This window comes from Gopherus flavomarginatus, chromosome 2 (assembly GCF_025201925.1).
Source record: "Gopherus flavomarginatus isolate rGopFla2 chromosome 2, rGopFla2.mat.asm, whole genome shotgun sequence".
Lineage (NCBI taxonomy): Eukaryota > Metazoa > Chordata > Testudines > Testudinidae > Gopherus > Gopherus flavomarginatus.
Genome location: NC_066618.1, coordinates 141,446,078 through 141,461,006, shown reverse-complemented (window position 1 = coordinate 141,461,006; position 14,929 = coordinate 141,446,078). Strand labels below are relative to the sequence as shown.

General features: G+C 41.5%; 2 protein-coding genes across 3 annotated transcripts in view; both read right to left on the bottom strand.

The window, feature by feature from the left end:
• Positions 1-14,929, bottom strand: part of FBXL7 (F-box and leucine rich repeat protein 7) — a 348,004-nt gene that overhangs the window by 91,431 nt on the left and 241,644 nt on the right. The gene's annotated exons all lie outside the window — the stretch shown is intronic.
• LOC127043556 (uncharacterized) overlaps positions 1-14,929 on the bottom strand; it is a 33,497-nt gene that overhangs the window by 16,992 nt on the left and 1,576 nt on the right. The gene's annotated exons all lie outside the window — the stretch shown is intronic.

Below are 14,929 nucleotides of genomic sequence, written 5' to 3'. Positions count from 1 at the left end.
AGGTTGCGTATTCCTCCATCATTTTGACGGCATTCACCACGATTGTCGGCTGTTGCCTCTGGACCCAGACCCACATGTTCTCCAGGATGCCCTGCACAAACTGCTCAAGAATCACCTGGTCCATTATTTCTCCCACCATCTGAGTGTTGGGCTGTAGCCACTATGTAGCCCAGTCGGTCAATTTTGGGGCAGAAGCTCAGGGCTGCAAACCCTCCATCCACCGGGCTGCCCAAAAGTTTTGCCTGTATTTCTCGTCCAACAGCCCCATCTGGTCCAGGACAGCCGCCTTTCACTGTCTCATACTCTTTGGCCTGGTTGTTGCTTAAGGCAACAAGAGGCTGAACCATTTTGACTGCTCAGTTAAGAGTTTACTTTTATGTAGCATTTGTCAAATCGACTATCACAAAATGACTTACACAGCCCCAGTCATAAGCTAAAGAGAAAAGGCAATTTTTCAGTTGACATATAATGCCCCAATGGTTGGAAGAGAGAGAGCTCCAGACAGACTGCACAGCACAAAGATAGGAAGCACACGATGACTCCTAGTAGTGAAGTGTCAAGTGGCATCCTCTATTACACGAGTGGACTGTAGAACAGGTGCATTAGGGCCAGAGGGGTATGATGGAGCAAGTCCACGGAGTAACTCAAAATTGCCAAAAACTTTCACCAACTTTTCCAGAGATGGATGTGAAACCAGGGAAGGCAAGAGAAAACAGGACTTATAAAAGACTACTTGGAGTGAAAAGGGAGTCTGATGAAACTGATCTAGACTCTCTGATGTTCAGAATAAGATTTAAGAAGAAAGAAGAAATAATGATTGTAATAAAAGTGATTAAAGTTATAAATAAGAATTTTAGCAAAGACAAGGCCATGGTAAGGACAAATTCTGGCAATGCAGCATGTATGTATGCAGCATTACAGACAAAGGAAACAAAATTGCTGGGGGAAAAGGAATTAATTTACAATCCTCCCAGTTCATTTTATCTTTGAATGTAAGAGTAGTTTTCATCCGCAAAAAGCTGAGACTGCAGTAGTTGGAATAATGGCAGAAAGACAGACATTTTTCCTCAGACCAGTGGGTTAAAGCTAAATGGTTTTAAAAATAGATTATCTTTGATTAATTTCAATTACACTAAAGATAACTGTACTCACAGTTTTCTCTGCAATCATCAATGTCCTTGACTGAAGGAGAGTCTATATGTGATCAGGAGAACTGATTCCCAAGTCCCCTGCTCTGAGTTCTCTTTCGAAACTGAATTGCTGTGCGACTTTGAGCAAATGTGACTTGACTTACCCATCATGGTGTAATAATCAGTATTTATTTTTTACTTAGTCTTTCAGGGACACTGTGAATCATACTTAATATTTGTACATTGTGTGGAGACCCTTAGATGAAAGATTCTATAACAGACCAAAGTGTTATTAACAGGATACACTGAAACATAACAGACTAGCAGTTTACCTCTTTGAAAACTGAGTTACTGGCTCATGAAGCTAAGGGCATGTCTACGCTGGCACAGTTACAGTGCTGGCAGTTACGGCGCCGCTCAGAGAGCGCCGAAGGAAAATCGCTGTGTGCATTCACACTGACAGCTGCCTGAGCAATAGCGTGTTCACACTTGCAGCACTATTTGGAGTGATGCACTCTGGGCAGCTATTCCACAGAGCATCTCTTTCTTTTTTGCTGCTAAAACTTGTGGAAAGGCAGAAGGGGTCGCGGGGAATCCTGGGTCCAGTCCCAATGCCCCGTGATGCATTGCTTCGCATCCCAGCAATCCCTGTGCTTCTGTCCACATTTGGCACCATCTGTACTGCAAGCCCTGCCTCTTTCAGGCTGCAGGAATGGATCCTGAACTGCTGACCAGTATGCTGCTCGCTCTGACCAACACGTCACGAGTGGCAGTGGAGTTATTCCTTAAACTACAAAGGCAAGAGGAGTGAAAGCTGCTTTACTGTGCAAAAACTTGCTAGTGTAGACGGGACCTCAGAGACTATCAACATTCTTTTTTTTGCTTCCTCAGCTCATTTAGCATTGGACTCCTCTCTACGCATGTCTATGTGACTTCAGTGGACACTGGATGAGAGACTTAGAACATAGAAGACAGTTCCTGCCTTTAGAGTTTGATATGCTTGTATAGTGCCTAGCACATTTGGGACACTATGGTAATATAAATATTTAATTATTAATCAAGCCTATTATTTATTTAACAACCACCCCAACACGATGAACCACCTCCACTCACCACAATAATAATATAGATATATCCAGAACAATGTAAAAGAAATAATGGCAAGACACTGTAAATCTGGAAACAAAATGTGTAGACTCCTGCTTTAAATGTGAGGTGACCCCAGCAATTTAAGCCAGGCCCTTCCCTCTAAATTATTTTCTTACTTTTGTGGGTTTATATCAAGTTTAACACTTAAAGTTCTGTAGGTTTGATTAATTTACAGCTTGATCCACTATGCTAATATTTTCATTCCCTGCTTCACTGCCATTAGTTTTTCCTCTTGTTCCTTCTGTTAGGAATGGATCCTTTTCACAGCAACATCACAGCTACTTGGAGTCCTATGTCCAGGGGTGCTTGGAACAATTTGTATAGTGGAGGTGCTAAGAGCCATTGAACCAAACGGTAAGCCCTGTCATGTCCCCTGGGACAATGCTATAGCACAGTGAAAGTCTCAGAGTGTAGCTTGGCTTACTCCAGGATTTTTACTCTGCTGTAGGTTCACACCTTGGCTTGCTGCACAGTAACGCGCCATGTAAACAAGTTCTAATAAGGGTAAGTGAAAAGCACAGGAAAATACCAGTCAGTGGACGAGGAGACAATTGAATCCATGTTCTCCTGTCTCAAACTAAGTGCACATTCCCCTAAAACATAGGGCATTTTGAAGGGAAAGTCTCTCCCTTGAAATCCAGGCAGACTTGGCAGTCATGGTAAATGTGTCACACAAAATGCAGGTCTGGCACAAACTGTTTTTTCTTGAGTAAACAACAAGAGGTTGCCAGCGAGAGTGCATCAGTATCTCATAAACCTTGATGCAGGCTCTTCTCTTTGATCCTGTGGAATTACAAAGTAATTAAATGAGTGCAGTCTGAATTAGAGCTATTACATTAACCTATTTCAACCAGTAAATCTAATTCTTCCCATAAATCACCTTTAATCCTTCTTTCGACAATAATTTGAAGCCTCTGAATTATTTAGAGCCTGGCATAGGGGGTGCAGGTAAACATATCTTGGACAGTTATAGTCTATTTTATTTCCCTAATTTCAGATTTAGGGTCTGATTCAAAGCCCTCCAGTCAATTAAATTCAAGTCAGTGGAATGACTCAATGAACGTCTTTCCACTGACTTCAATGGTCTTTGGATAACACCCATCACCAGTGTCTTGGCCAAATAGGAGAGGAGACTGAAGCTTCAGAAAGAAATAGTCCTAAGATTTCTTGCCCTGAACAGCGTAAATTGAGGTTGTTTTTGATTGTAAATGTCATGACAGACACCCGACTGTCTGAGGTTCATTTTACATATTCTTTTATAAATTAATTAACTGGTTGATGTAATATTTATTTTCACCCTTTCCATGGTCAAATCAATTTGCATAAATAAAACACAACAATTAATTGCAAACACTGCCAAATTACATATAAATGCAATAACGTTACAAAATAATTTAGTGAGTAACTGCTATTTTTTCCAAATATGACATTTAAAATAAAGAGACTATTAATACAGGAGCCTTGATCTTATTGCTCTAGACTAGAAGACAGAAACCTCCTCAATCTAATGTTCTTAACAGAGATCCAGATTCAGTCCCCATGCCGAGTAGAGCTTTGCTTTGTGGGATGCCCCCACTGACATAACTGTGGTGTCTTGCAGAGTAAAATACTATACAATTTGAGTAAGGGGGACAGTTTGCCCTCTTTTACATAAGAACAGCCATACTGGGTCAGACCAAAGGTCCATCTAGCCCAGTATCTGGTCTTCCAACAGTGGTCAGTGCCAATGCCAGAGGAAAAGAACAGAACAGGTAATCAAGTGATCCATCCCCTGTTGCCCATTCCCAGCTTCTGGCAAACAGAGGCTAGGGACCCCACCCCTGCCCATCCTGGTTAATAGCTATTGATGGACTGATTATCCTCCAAGAACTTACTAGATTTTTTTTAATGCTGTTATAGTCTTGGCCTTCACAACATCCTCTGGCAAGGAATTCCACAGGTTGACTGTGCATTGTGTGAAGAAATACTTCCTTTTGGATTTTTTTAAACCTGCAGCCTATTAATTTCATTTGGTGACTTCTAGTTCTTGTGTTATGAGGAGTAAATAAAACTTCCCTATTTACTTTCTCCACACCAGTCATGATTGTATAGATCTCTATCATATCTCCCCTTGGTTATCTCTTTTCCAACCTGAAAATTCCCAGCCTTATTAATCTCTCCTCATATGGAAGTCGTTTTGTACTCCTAATCATTTTTATTGCCCTTTTCTGAACCTTTTCCAATTCCAATATATCTTTTTTGAGAAGGGGTGATCACATCTGCATGCAATATTCAAGATGTGGGTGTACCATGGACTTATATAGAAACAATATGATCTTTTCTGCATTATTATCTAGCCCCTTCTTAATGATTTCCAACAGTCTGTTTGCTTTTTTGACTGCTGCTGCACATTGAGTGGATGTTGTCAGAGAACTATCCACAATGACTCCAAGATCTCTTTCGTGAGTGATAACAGCTAATTTAGATCCCATCATTTTATATGTATAGCTGGGATTATGTTTTCCAGTGTGCATTAGTTTGCATTTATCCACACTGAATTTCATCTGCCATTTTGTTGCCCAGTCACCCAGTTTTGTGAGATCCTTTTGTAGCTCTTTGCAGTATGCTTGGGACTTAACTATCTTGAATAGTTTTGTATCGTCTGCAAATTTTGCCACCTCACTGTTTACCCCCTTTTCCAGGTCATTTATAATATGCTGAATAGAACTGGTCCCAGTACAGACCCCTGGGGAACACCACTATTTACCTCTCTCCATTCTGAAAACAGGGCCCCCATTCTGGTCATAAAGAGCCCCATGGTGCCACCCTACTCATTGTTATTTGTAAAATTATCTTACATGTAGTCCCGTTAATGTCAAGAGGGTCATTCATAAGTGAATGCCCTCTTCAACATGAGCAAGGGTATCAGAATGTGACCAAATGTGACTATTAAAGATGGGAAAATTTGGACAAAAAGGACTGGCTGACAAAGAACCTGATTCTGATCTCAGAATGGTGAAACTCCATTTAAATAAATGAAGTTAATCTTGATTTATGCCAGCATACAGGAGATCATAATTAAGCCCAAACACCTGACACATTCATCATCAGCAGGTACAGTAACATTGGTTTATAATTATGTTATCTTTTTTTATTTGCCTTGCATTGCACAATGTACTTCAATTTTTTTTAATAAAAAAAGGCAGCTGCTGATCAAGCTCACAATACATCTTTGAAAAAATGCCTTCAAACATCTCTCTAAACAATGGTTCAGTATTTACAAGGATCTTGAATTTCAACTTCAAGTAGCCCCCTGTAAAACTGTACTGTATTACAGCCAGGCCCGCTGACAAAAATTCCGGGCCCCAGGGCCAGGGCCATCCCTGGAGGGGCAGGGCCTGGGCAGAAGTGATGAAAAAGGTTATTACATGGTGGTTTTCCATTTCTCGGCGGTGGGCCACCTCTTCTTCTTCTAGTTTTCTTTTGTGTGCTGCCTCTTGGGCTGCCTGTTCTCTTTGGAAGGCTGCCTGTTCTCTTTGGTAGGCTGCCTCTTTGATCTGTTCTTCTCTTTCTTTCATCTCCATGTCTTTTTGTTTTATTTCCAGTTGTCGCCTGTGTTGAGCTTCTTTGATTTGTTCTTCGGCGTCAATTTTTGCCTTAGAAGTCATGGTTCCTGTTTTCTTGTGTTGGGGTGCCCTCCGGTGTTTATCTTCTGAACTGCAGGTTCTGTTGCCTCCTGGAGTCTGCCTAGCAACAGTGCTTTTTTCCTTTTCTCTCTCTAGCTAATGTTCAATGAAGGGAAACCAGAAAAACCACTTTATTTGCATGCCTATAAGTGCTGGTACTTGCCCCCTAATGGGAGGGCTATTGCATGACAAAAGACCCTTAACAGGTTCTTAATGGCTTCTCGCTTAACATGCAAGCCACAAACTGCCAGAGAGAGCAGAAAAAAAAAATTTCTCTCTGGTTCCCTTTTAAAACCAAACTGTTTCTCTCTGCTAAAAAGCCCTTAGCAGAGAAAAGAAAAATATAATATTTCTACTGGCTTCTGGGTTCTGTCTATCTCCCACCAGCTGCACACCATGTAATAACCTTAGTCCCAGATTTGGACCTTAGCGTCCAAAATATGGGGGTTAGCATGAAAACCTCCAAGCTTAGTTACCAGCTTGGACCTGGTACCTGCTGCCACCACCCAAAAAATTAGAGTGTTTTGGGGCACTCTGGTCCCCCTGAAAAACCTTCCCTGGGGACCCCAAGACCCAAATCCCTTGAGTCTCACAACAAAGGGAAATAATCCTTTTTCCCTTCCCCCCTCCAGGTGCTCCTGGAGAGATACACAGACACAAGCTCTGTGAATCCAAACAGAGTGAATCTCCCTCTCTGTTCCCAATCCTGGAAACAAAAAGTACTTTCCTCTTCACCCAGAGGGAATGCAAAATCAGGCTAGCCACTTCAACACACACAGATCTCCCCTGATTTCTTCCTCCCACCAATTCCCTGGTGAGTACAGACTCAATTTCCCTGCAGTAAAAAAAAACTCCAACAGGTCTTAAAAGAAAGCTTTATATAAAAAAGAAAGAAAAATAAGTACAAATGTTCTCTCTGTATTTAGATGATACAACACAGGGTCAATTGCTTAAAAGAATATTGAATAAACAGCCTTATTCAAAAAGAATACAAATCAAAGCACTCCAGCACTTATATTCATGCAAATACCAAAGAAAAGAAAACCATAGAACTTACTATCTGATCTCTTTGTCCTTACACTTAGAAACAGAAGACTAGAAAGTAGAGCTACTTCTCCAAAGCTCAGAGAAGGCAGGCAGACGGAAAACAAAGACAAAGACACTCAATTCCCTCCACCCAAAGTTGAAAAAATCCGGTTTCCTGATTGGTCCTCTGGTCAGGTGCTTCAGGTGAAAGAGACATTAACCCTTAGCTATCTGTTTATGACACAAGGATCTTGAATTTCAACTTCAAGTAGCCCCCTGTAAAACTGTACTGTATTACAGCCAGGCCCGCTGACAAAAATTCCGGGCCCCAGGGCCAGGGCCATCCCTGGAGGGGCAGGGCCTGGGCAGAAGTGATGAAAACGTGCCTAGAAGCCCAATTTAAAAGGTCCCGGGATTCCTGGCTGCCACTGCCACTACTGCGGCAGCAGCCGGGGACCCCTGGGCCCTTTTAAATCACCCAGGCCCCTGGGAACTTGCCCCTTTTGCCCCCCCCCCCCACTGTCAGTGGGCCTGGTTACAGCAACCATTTCATTTAGTATGCACCAGATACTCTTTGCTTAAAGAATCATTTACACCAAGAGCTATGCAAAACTATCATAATCAAAGTGGTAAGCTTGGGTCAGGTTCACCCAAAGCTTTGAGAAAGTCTGCCAGGACTTCAATATCAGGAAAGGATTTATGGCTTCAGAAGGAAACCATGGCACCTTATGACAGGTTTCTGCCTGCAGCAGATATTAATGGGTATATTAGAAACAGTCTTATTGTTGAGGTTTATAAAGGAAACGTCAACAATTCCTAATTCTAGATAGACCAGAGGGTGCCCATGTCTATTTGAAAACACCTCTAGCTTCCACTGTAGAGTTGATGTTACTTGTTACAAAAAGAATTTATTCAGTTTAATTTTCAAGACACATGCACTGATTTACCCGCATAGACCTAGCCATATTTTGGGGATATAACAATTTCCATAAAACAAACCACATCATCATTACCTTATAATCTACAGTAAAACACAACCCCAGAACTGCATCTTCATTTGCATCTTTCATGACTGAAAAACATAAACCTGACAGTATTTTATCATTCCAGGTTTCAAAAAAATTTATCAGCCCTTACTCTTTTCACTGTCACTATGTTTACACTGGTGTAACTGATTGCCATGGATTTATTCCTAGTTTAGTAGAATATTTTGCCTGTCTTGGCAGCCATCTCTCACCAGGGGCGGCTCTATGTATTTTGCCGCCCCAACCACAGCAGTCAGGCAGCCTTCAGTGGCATGCTTGCGGGAGGTCCGCTGGTAACTCGGATTCGGCGGCATGGCTGCAGGAGGTCTGCCAGTCCCGTTCCTTTGGTGTACTCGCCACTGAATTGCTGCCGAAACTGCAGAACCGGCGGACCTCCTGCAGGCATGCCACAGAAGGCAGCCTGACTGCCGCCCTCATGGTGACCTGCCAGTTGCCATGAGGGCGGCTTGCCACCCCAGGCACACGCGTGGTGCACTGGTGCCTGCAGCCGCCCCTGTCTCTCACAGAGAGCAGACACAGACATCGAGATTGAGCACAGAATCTGCTGTGCCAGCTTTGCCTTTGGTAGACTGTCTTGCCGGGAGTTCAACAATCACAACAACAGAACACACACTAGACTTTTAGTTCATAAAGTGGTGATAATCCCAACTCTCCTCTACAGCTGTGAGACTTGGGTGACCTATAGAAAATACTCAAAAAACCTGGAACGTCAGTACCAGCACTTTCTTTGGAAGATCCTCAATATAAAGTGGGAGGATCATCGCACTAATGTCAGTGTCCTCACAGAGGCCAACATCTTCAGTGCTGAAGCCTTGATTATGCAGCACCAACTGAGGTGCAGCAGGCACTGTGTGCGCATGCCTGATGTACGCTTTCCAAAACAACTGCTGTACACCCTACTCACCAAAGGAGAAAGGAAAAGGAGAGGTCAAAAGAAACACTTTAAAGACACTCTCAAGATACACATCAAGAGATGCAGCATTGACATCACACACTGGGAGTCTGTAGCTCAGGATAGGGATAATTGGTGAAGACTTGTCAGGGAAGGAACGTCCACTCACTTTTGAAGAAAATCACCTTACTCTGGTTGCAGAAAAACATGAGAAAGGACAGACAACCATCACACAGCAATTGTGGCCCAACCTTGACTTCGAATACAACCTGCAACATCTGCCAATGAGCCTGTGGCCCAAGGATCGGACTCCTCAGTCACCAAAGGACCCATAAAAAATGACACCTGTGAAAGAGATCATCCTCGACCTTGAGGAATCGCCACCACTGTCAATTCCACTGTAAGTGAGAGAATAATTAGACCCATTAACTCTGGATTAATTTATTAGTGAGACAGTATTGCATTCTTCACCTTACTGGTGCTTTATACTTTAGGTTGGACACTCACCTAAATAACACGTATCACCCCAAACAATACAATTTGCTATAAAACCATTGACTTCCACGTGATGAACACTGAATCCCATGGGCAATTTTCTTAGGGAAAAATCCTCATTTAATACTGAGAAAACTGCCAGTGCTCTTCAAACACAATTGTGTTCCAGAGTACGCAACAATTCAAGACTGAGGCACAGTATGAATGCATCTGGCCCTCAAGTTTCCTTATAAAGGTAGCAAGCCTGTTGCAGGGAAGGAGGAATTAGGATCTAGTGGCTGGAATGGCAACAAGTTATCAGATGAAGTGGTACAAGCTACAAGCAGTCACTCATTCCTGGTTTCAAGAACTCACCAACTTCCCCAGATATTAAAACCATCTGTACTTCTGCCCATTGCCAATGTGACAAGTGCTTCTATTTTATAAGGGTTTTGATTTTCTACTTCAAAACTTTGGTCACCTTATCAAAGTGCTACTAGTGCCTGGAGTCATATTATTTTTCAAAGGGTGGAAAAGCAGCTTTATAATGTAAACACTAACACACACCCACACTCTGTGATGCAAATTTGATTTTACAAACAGAATAGGCTTCTCTCCTGGTTTAAACTGGTGTAATTCCAATTAACATAACACTGTCATGATTGTGCAAATCCAGTTAAAGTGAGTGGAGAATCAGACCTTGAATTTTTAGCGGCAAAGAAGAGAAGCTGAAACCATAATCTTGTCTCATTTCATTTAATTGTGATCTTTTATGTAAAGCACTCACTTATCCAACTCCCCAGTATTTTTTTAGGAAGAATAACTCACAAAGAGATTAAGACGTATGCAATAAAAAAAAGTCCTTTGTTGCATCATTGTTCAAATTGAACCTCTTATTAATTACTCATCTAGGAACAACCACCTGACAGTCATTCTATTCCCTTACTTTTGCTAACAACCAATGAAAAAGAGAGTGATCGTGTATTACTCTCCATTTGTCTTTCTGCCATCTATGGCAACTTTTTGAAACTGTGATATTGCACCCATTTTCTTAGGCTGGTATAGTGACTTTAACGAAGTTACTCCTGATTTATCTCAGAATAAGTTAGATCAGAATCAGGACCATTGTCTTCATAACTCGCTGGTGCAATATTCATGAGACTCACAAATATCCATCATCAAGGTAAGTACTATCAAACTAGTCTCCCACCCTCTATTGGTGGGCGGGCAGGCTACTCACACCCCACACTCAATTTTCTTTGAAATCAAAGTAAAGCTCAAGTGAAATTATTATTTTAGTACCACTTGTATATGGGGCATAACACTTCTAGCGTTCCACCTGCACACCCAGTTCATCCCCACTTCAAGTGATGACACTCTGGTGGAACGTTAATGATCTGAAGTATGTTACTCCAGTTAACTGCTGCGGAAGGGCTACAGAAGGTATCAATAAAATTATCCCAATTTATGATCACAGTTAAATTCTCACCACATCCACAAGCAATGGTTTTGTTTTACTTCAAAATCTGTTACTGTGCAAATTCCAAGAAGCAGAGTTCTACCAGCCCACTTTCAGCTCACCATTGTTCATGAACACAATATCTTACTACAATGTATAATATCCCAACGAGAAAATCCCATTATTTACAGTATTTACATTTTTAATCCCTCCAAGAATTGACCCCTGCAGCTTGGAAAGAGGATCAAATATAAAACTAGCATATTTACCTGGAGAAAACACACAAAAGCCTTTCCAGTTTAGAAATAAATTAAATTTTCTAATTCAGTCTTCTGGATATTTCTGGATACCTCTCCCCTCCAAAAGCAATTAACTTTGATTATCACCTGCAAGTGGATAATTCTACAAAGCAACCATTACTTTTAGAATGTGTGCCATTAGTCAATACTGCTTTTGAATTAAGAAGGAATAGGTCAAAGGCCTGTACCACATTGGTCTGAGCAAATTAGGGTGACCAGATGTCCTGATTATATATGGACAGTCCCGATTTTTGGGGCTTTTTCTCATATAGGTACCTATTACCCCTCACCCCGTCCTGATTTTTCACACTTGCTATCTGGTCATCCTAGAGCAAATGGAAGGCACGTGATCTGTTGCTGCTCTGCTTTAAGATATAAACAGCAGGAATATACAATGCACATAGCATCCCTGTAGAGCACTCTAAACCATCAGCAAGCAGTGAGGTGGTGACTTGTTCAACCTGTGAAATGGCTACCAAAAGTGTTTATAACTCCTTACCAGGTTCTGGATCAAGCCAACAGTTAACTGGAACATCACATTCTGATATTTGCTACTATGTTGATAGAAATTAGCTTCCTATATGTTCTGACATATTTTGCCCATTAACTTCACTGCATCACTGTTAATGTGAACAGTAATTCTGTTCAGTACAACAGAATTACTTTGTGAAAGATCACCACGCTCTATTGCAGGATAACAAAGAAGTTAGCTAGTGTCCCCATTGTGGTATCATGCACTCTTCTTTCTACGCTAGTTCACTGTAAAGAATGCCAGAAGGGGTGGTCTTCCTGATTTTCATTTGGAGGAATTCTTTAATAGCTCTTTGCTTCTCAACATAATTCCACAGTATACTCTGCTGTCACTTCCCAAACAGAAAGTAGAAAACTGGAAGAGGGAGGTATTCTTTATTCAAGTGATTGTAAAGAAAAACCCAAACTTTCAGCACTGCAAGCCCACAACTTCCTGCTTAAGACAACATGTTCCACCCATCTTCAATGGACTGTTATTGATTGATAGCAGCAGCTTTGTTACCTACTTCAATGGTGCATTTAGAAGTTTTACAGCAGTATGCTACTCCTTGCCAAACTTTAGCTGCTTAGTGTGCCATTTTCTGAGAGCTCAATGCAAACATCTAGGGTAGAGGAAAGATTTTTGTTTTGCTTGTAGAAGCCAAGTTGTCTAGGTCATTGCAAATCTTCCTGGTGGTCTGAATTATAAACAAAGCTTCTTCATTCAACTTCTTTTTTTTGCTATTACAGCTTTGAATAATCAGTGGAAACTAAAATCCTCCTCCAGCCCCTTTTTTAAAGGAATTCCTCATACTTGGAGTAAGGGGTTGCATGCTATAGTGACTAATTTTCTCACCCTAAAATTTAGACCATGATTTTCAAAAGTGACTGGGGACTTTGGGTATCTAACTTGACACACCTTATCAGACTCTGATTCTCAGAAAGTGCTGACCACCTCCCCTTGGAAACCAGGCCCATTCTGTTGTGTCAAGTTGGTCACATAAAAAACCTCTAGTCACTTTTGAAAACCTTGGACTTTGCACATGTGATGCACCATCCCAGACAGCGAGATCCCTGTCTCTGTCAACTACATACACGCTACCATTGAGAGAATATACTTTTGTGCTCCCTGGTCTTTTCTACCTGTTCCCTGCCATTTGCTCTTCAGTTAGCCTGTTACTAATGGTAAGGTAGAGAAAAATATTTATTGTAATAGGATCTAGCTGGCTTAGGGGCTGAACATTTCCCTCCATGTTCACAAAGAGGCTGGGGTAACAAAATAGAGTCCTCTGGAATCCCCTCACTCAAGCCACTAAGATACACAGTGTAAGTTAATATAGTGTGAATTTGTGTGAAGCTGCACAAAGTTTTGCCTTCATGCTTTCTGAGGAGGTGCTCCAGGCATAGCTTCTGCAAAATCATGGTTTCTGCAAAAGCCACTTACAAAACAGGGTAGTAGAACAGAGGAGCACCCAAGGGATGTTTCTTGACTTCAGTGAAATCTGAGTGAATCTTGAGGGACCTGTGGTTTAAAAAAAAAAACTGCTTCTCCCACTGAGGGCAGAAGGGGAAGGGTAGAGAGGGCAGAGGTAAAGATCAAAAAATGAGAGCGTAAACCCTTGAGAAATTTAGAAAGTGTTGGGGAAACCAAATTTCCTCTCTAGAGAGCATTCCAGTACAGAGCAAAAAGTGGCCCTTGATGTTTCTTGCCCCATTATACATGCTCAGCACCTCATGTAGCAGGGCCCCCGATCTCTGACTGGGACCTCTGGGCAGCAGCACTGTCACTATAAGCCACCACAACTAAAGTAACGAGGGCTGCATATCAGCTGAGTGGATACATTTCAGCAATCTAATTTTGTGTTCAAAGTACTGTTTGAATTCTCAGACCTACTATCCCAGTTCTGAATAGCAGCTAACATAATGAAGACGGAGGCCAAAAAAAAATCTGTTAGTCATTTAAGTATGATGCGTACTCATGCAATTTAGAGTATAAAGTCTCTGGCAGATGTAAAAGAAGCTAAGTATATAGACCCTACCAAGACTGCCTCTCTCTGTTTACCCTTGATATTGACTGAGCCTTAGTGGACTATGCGCTAGTTTTAAATGGATTTAAGGTACAGCACTTGAGACATCTGTGATACAGACACTCTAACAAGAGTGGCTTTTAACCTCTTTTCGGAACCCATCTAAGAATATTTAAGTGTTATGGTGTTTAAAAAAAACAGGAAGAACTTTTTCACTTTGAGGGTCTTGATTTGCAACCTTCTTTGACACAGGTGAACAACTGTGGTGTGGAAAAAGAATGCTGCATGGCTAGTAAAACAGATCAGCAAAATTCCCAGTCCTTTCAAATCACAGCACTACAGTGAATTGTCAAAGGAAAGAAAACAAGGCAGAATTTACAATCTAGCCCCAAATATTTCAGCTCTACATGTCCACTCCAAGATCAGGCAGGATGAGTCAAAATTTGAGCTGTGATGTTAGTGATCACAAAGCACTCTCTTACACTTGTCAAATTTTTCTTGCAAGCAAATCAAGATTTAGGTCATTTACACCATGAAAGTTACCTAGAAAAGACTCAATGAGTGAACAAAATTCTTCAACGCCTGAGAATATCATGCTGGACTGTGTGTCCTAGTTATTTGCCAGAAAGAATATACAGCTTTTTAAAGCTCTTGCTACTAGGCTGGTTCAGGAACAGTTTCATTCTAGTAATATGTGTTAACAGTAAATCAGGACTTCTAAACTGAAATTCCAGTTTCTACTGATGATGGGATTTAATAGAGAAAGCCTCCTCCTGTTAAAATAGATCAGTGAGTGGTTTTAATTCTTCTCCTTTAAAAGGCTCGGTTCCACTTCTCCACCTGTCAAGAAAGTCTTCCTTAACTCTCTAAGCACCCACAAGTCTCATTGAAAACAACAGGCTCAGTGTCAAGTATCAGAGGGTAGCCGTGTTAGTCTGGATCTGTAAAAGCAGCAAAGAATCCTGTGGCACCTTATAGACTAACAGACGTTTTGGAGCATGAGCTTTCGTGGGTGAATACCCACTTCCTCAGATGCATGTAATGGAAATATCCAGGGGCAGGTATATATATATGTGTGCTAGCAAGCAAGCTAGAGATAACGAGGTCAGTTCAATCAGGGAGGATGAGGCCCTGTTCTAGCAGTTGAGGTGTGAAAACCAAGAGAGGAGAAACTGGTTCTGTAATTGGCAAGCCATTCACAGTCTTTGTTCAATCCTGAGCTGATGGTGTCAAATTTGCAGATGAACTGAAG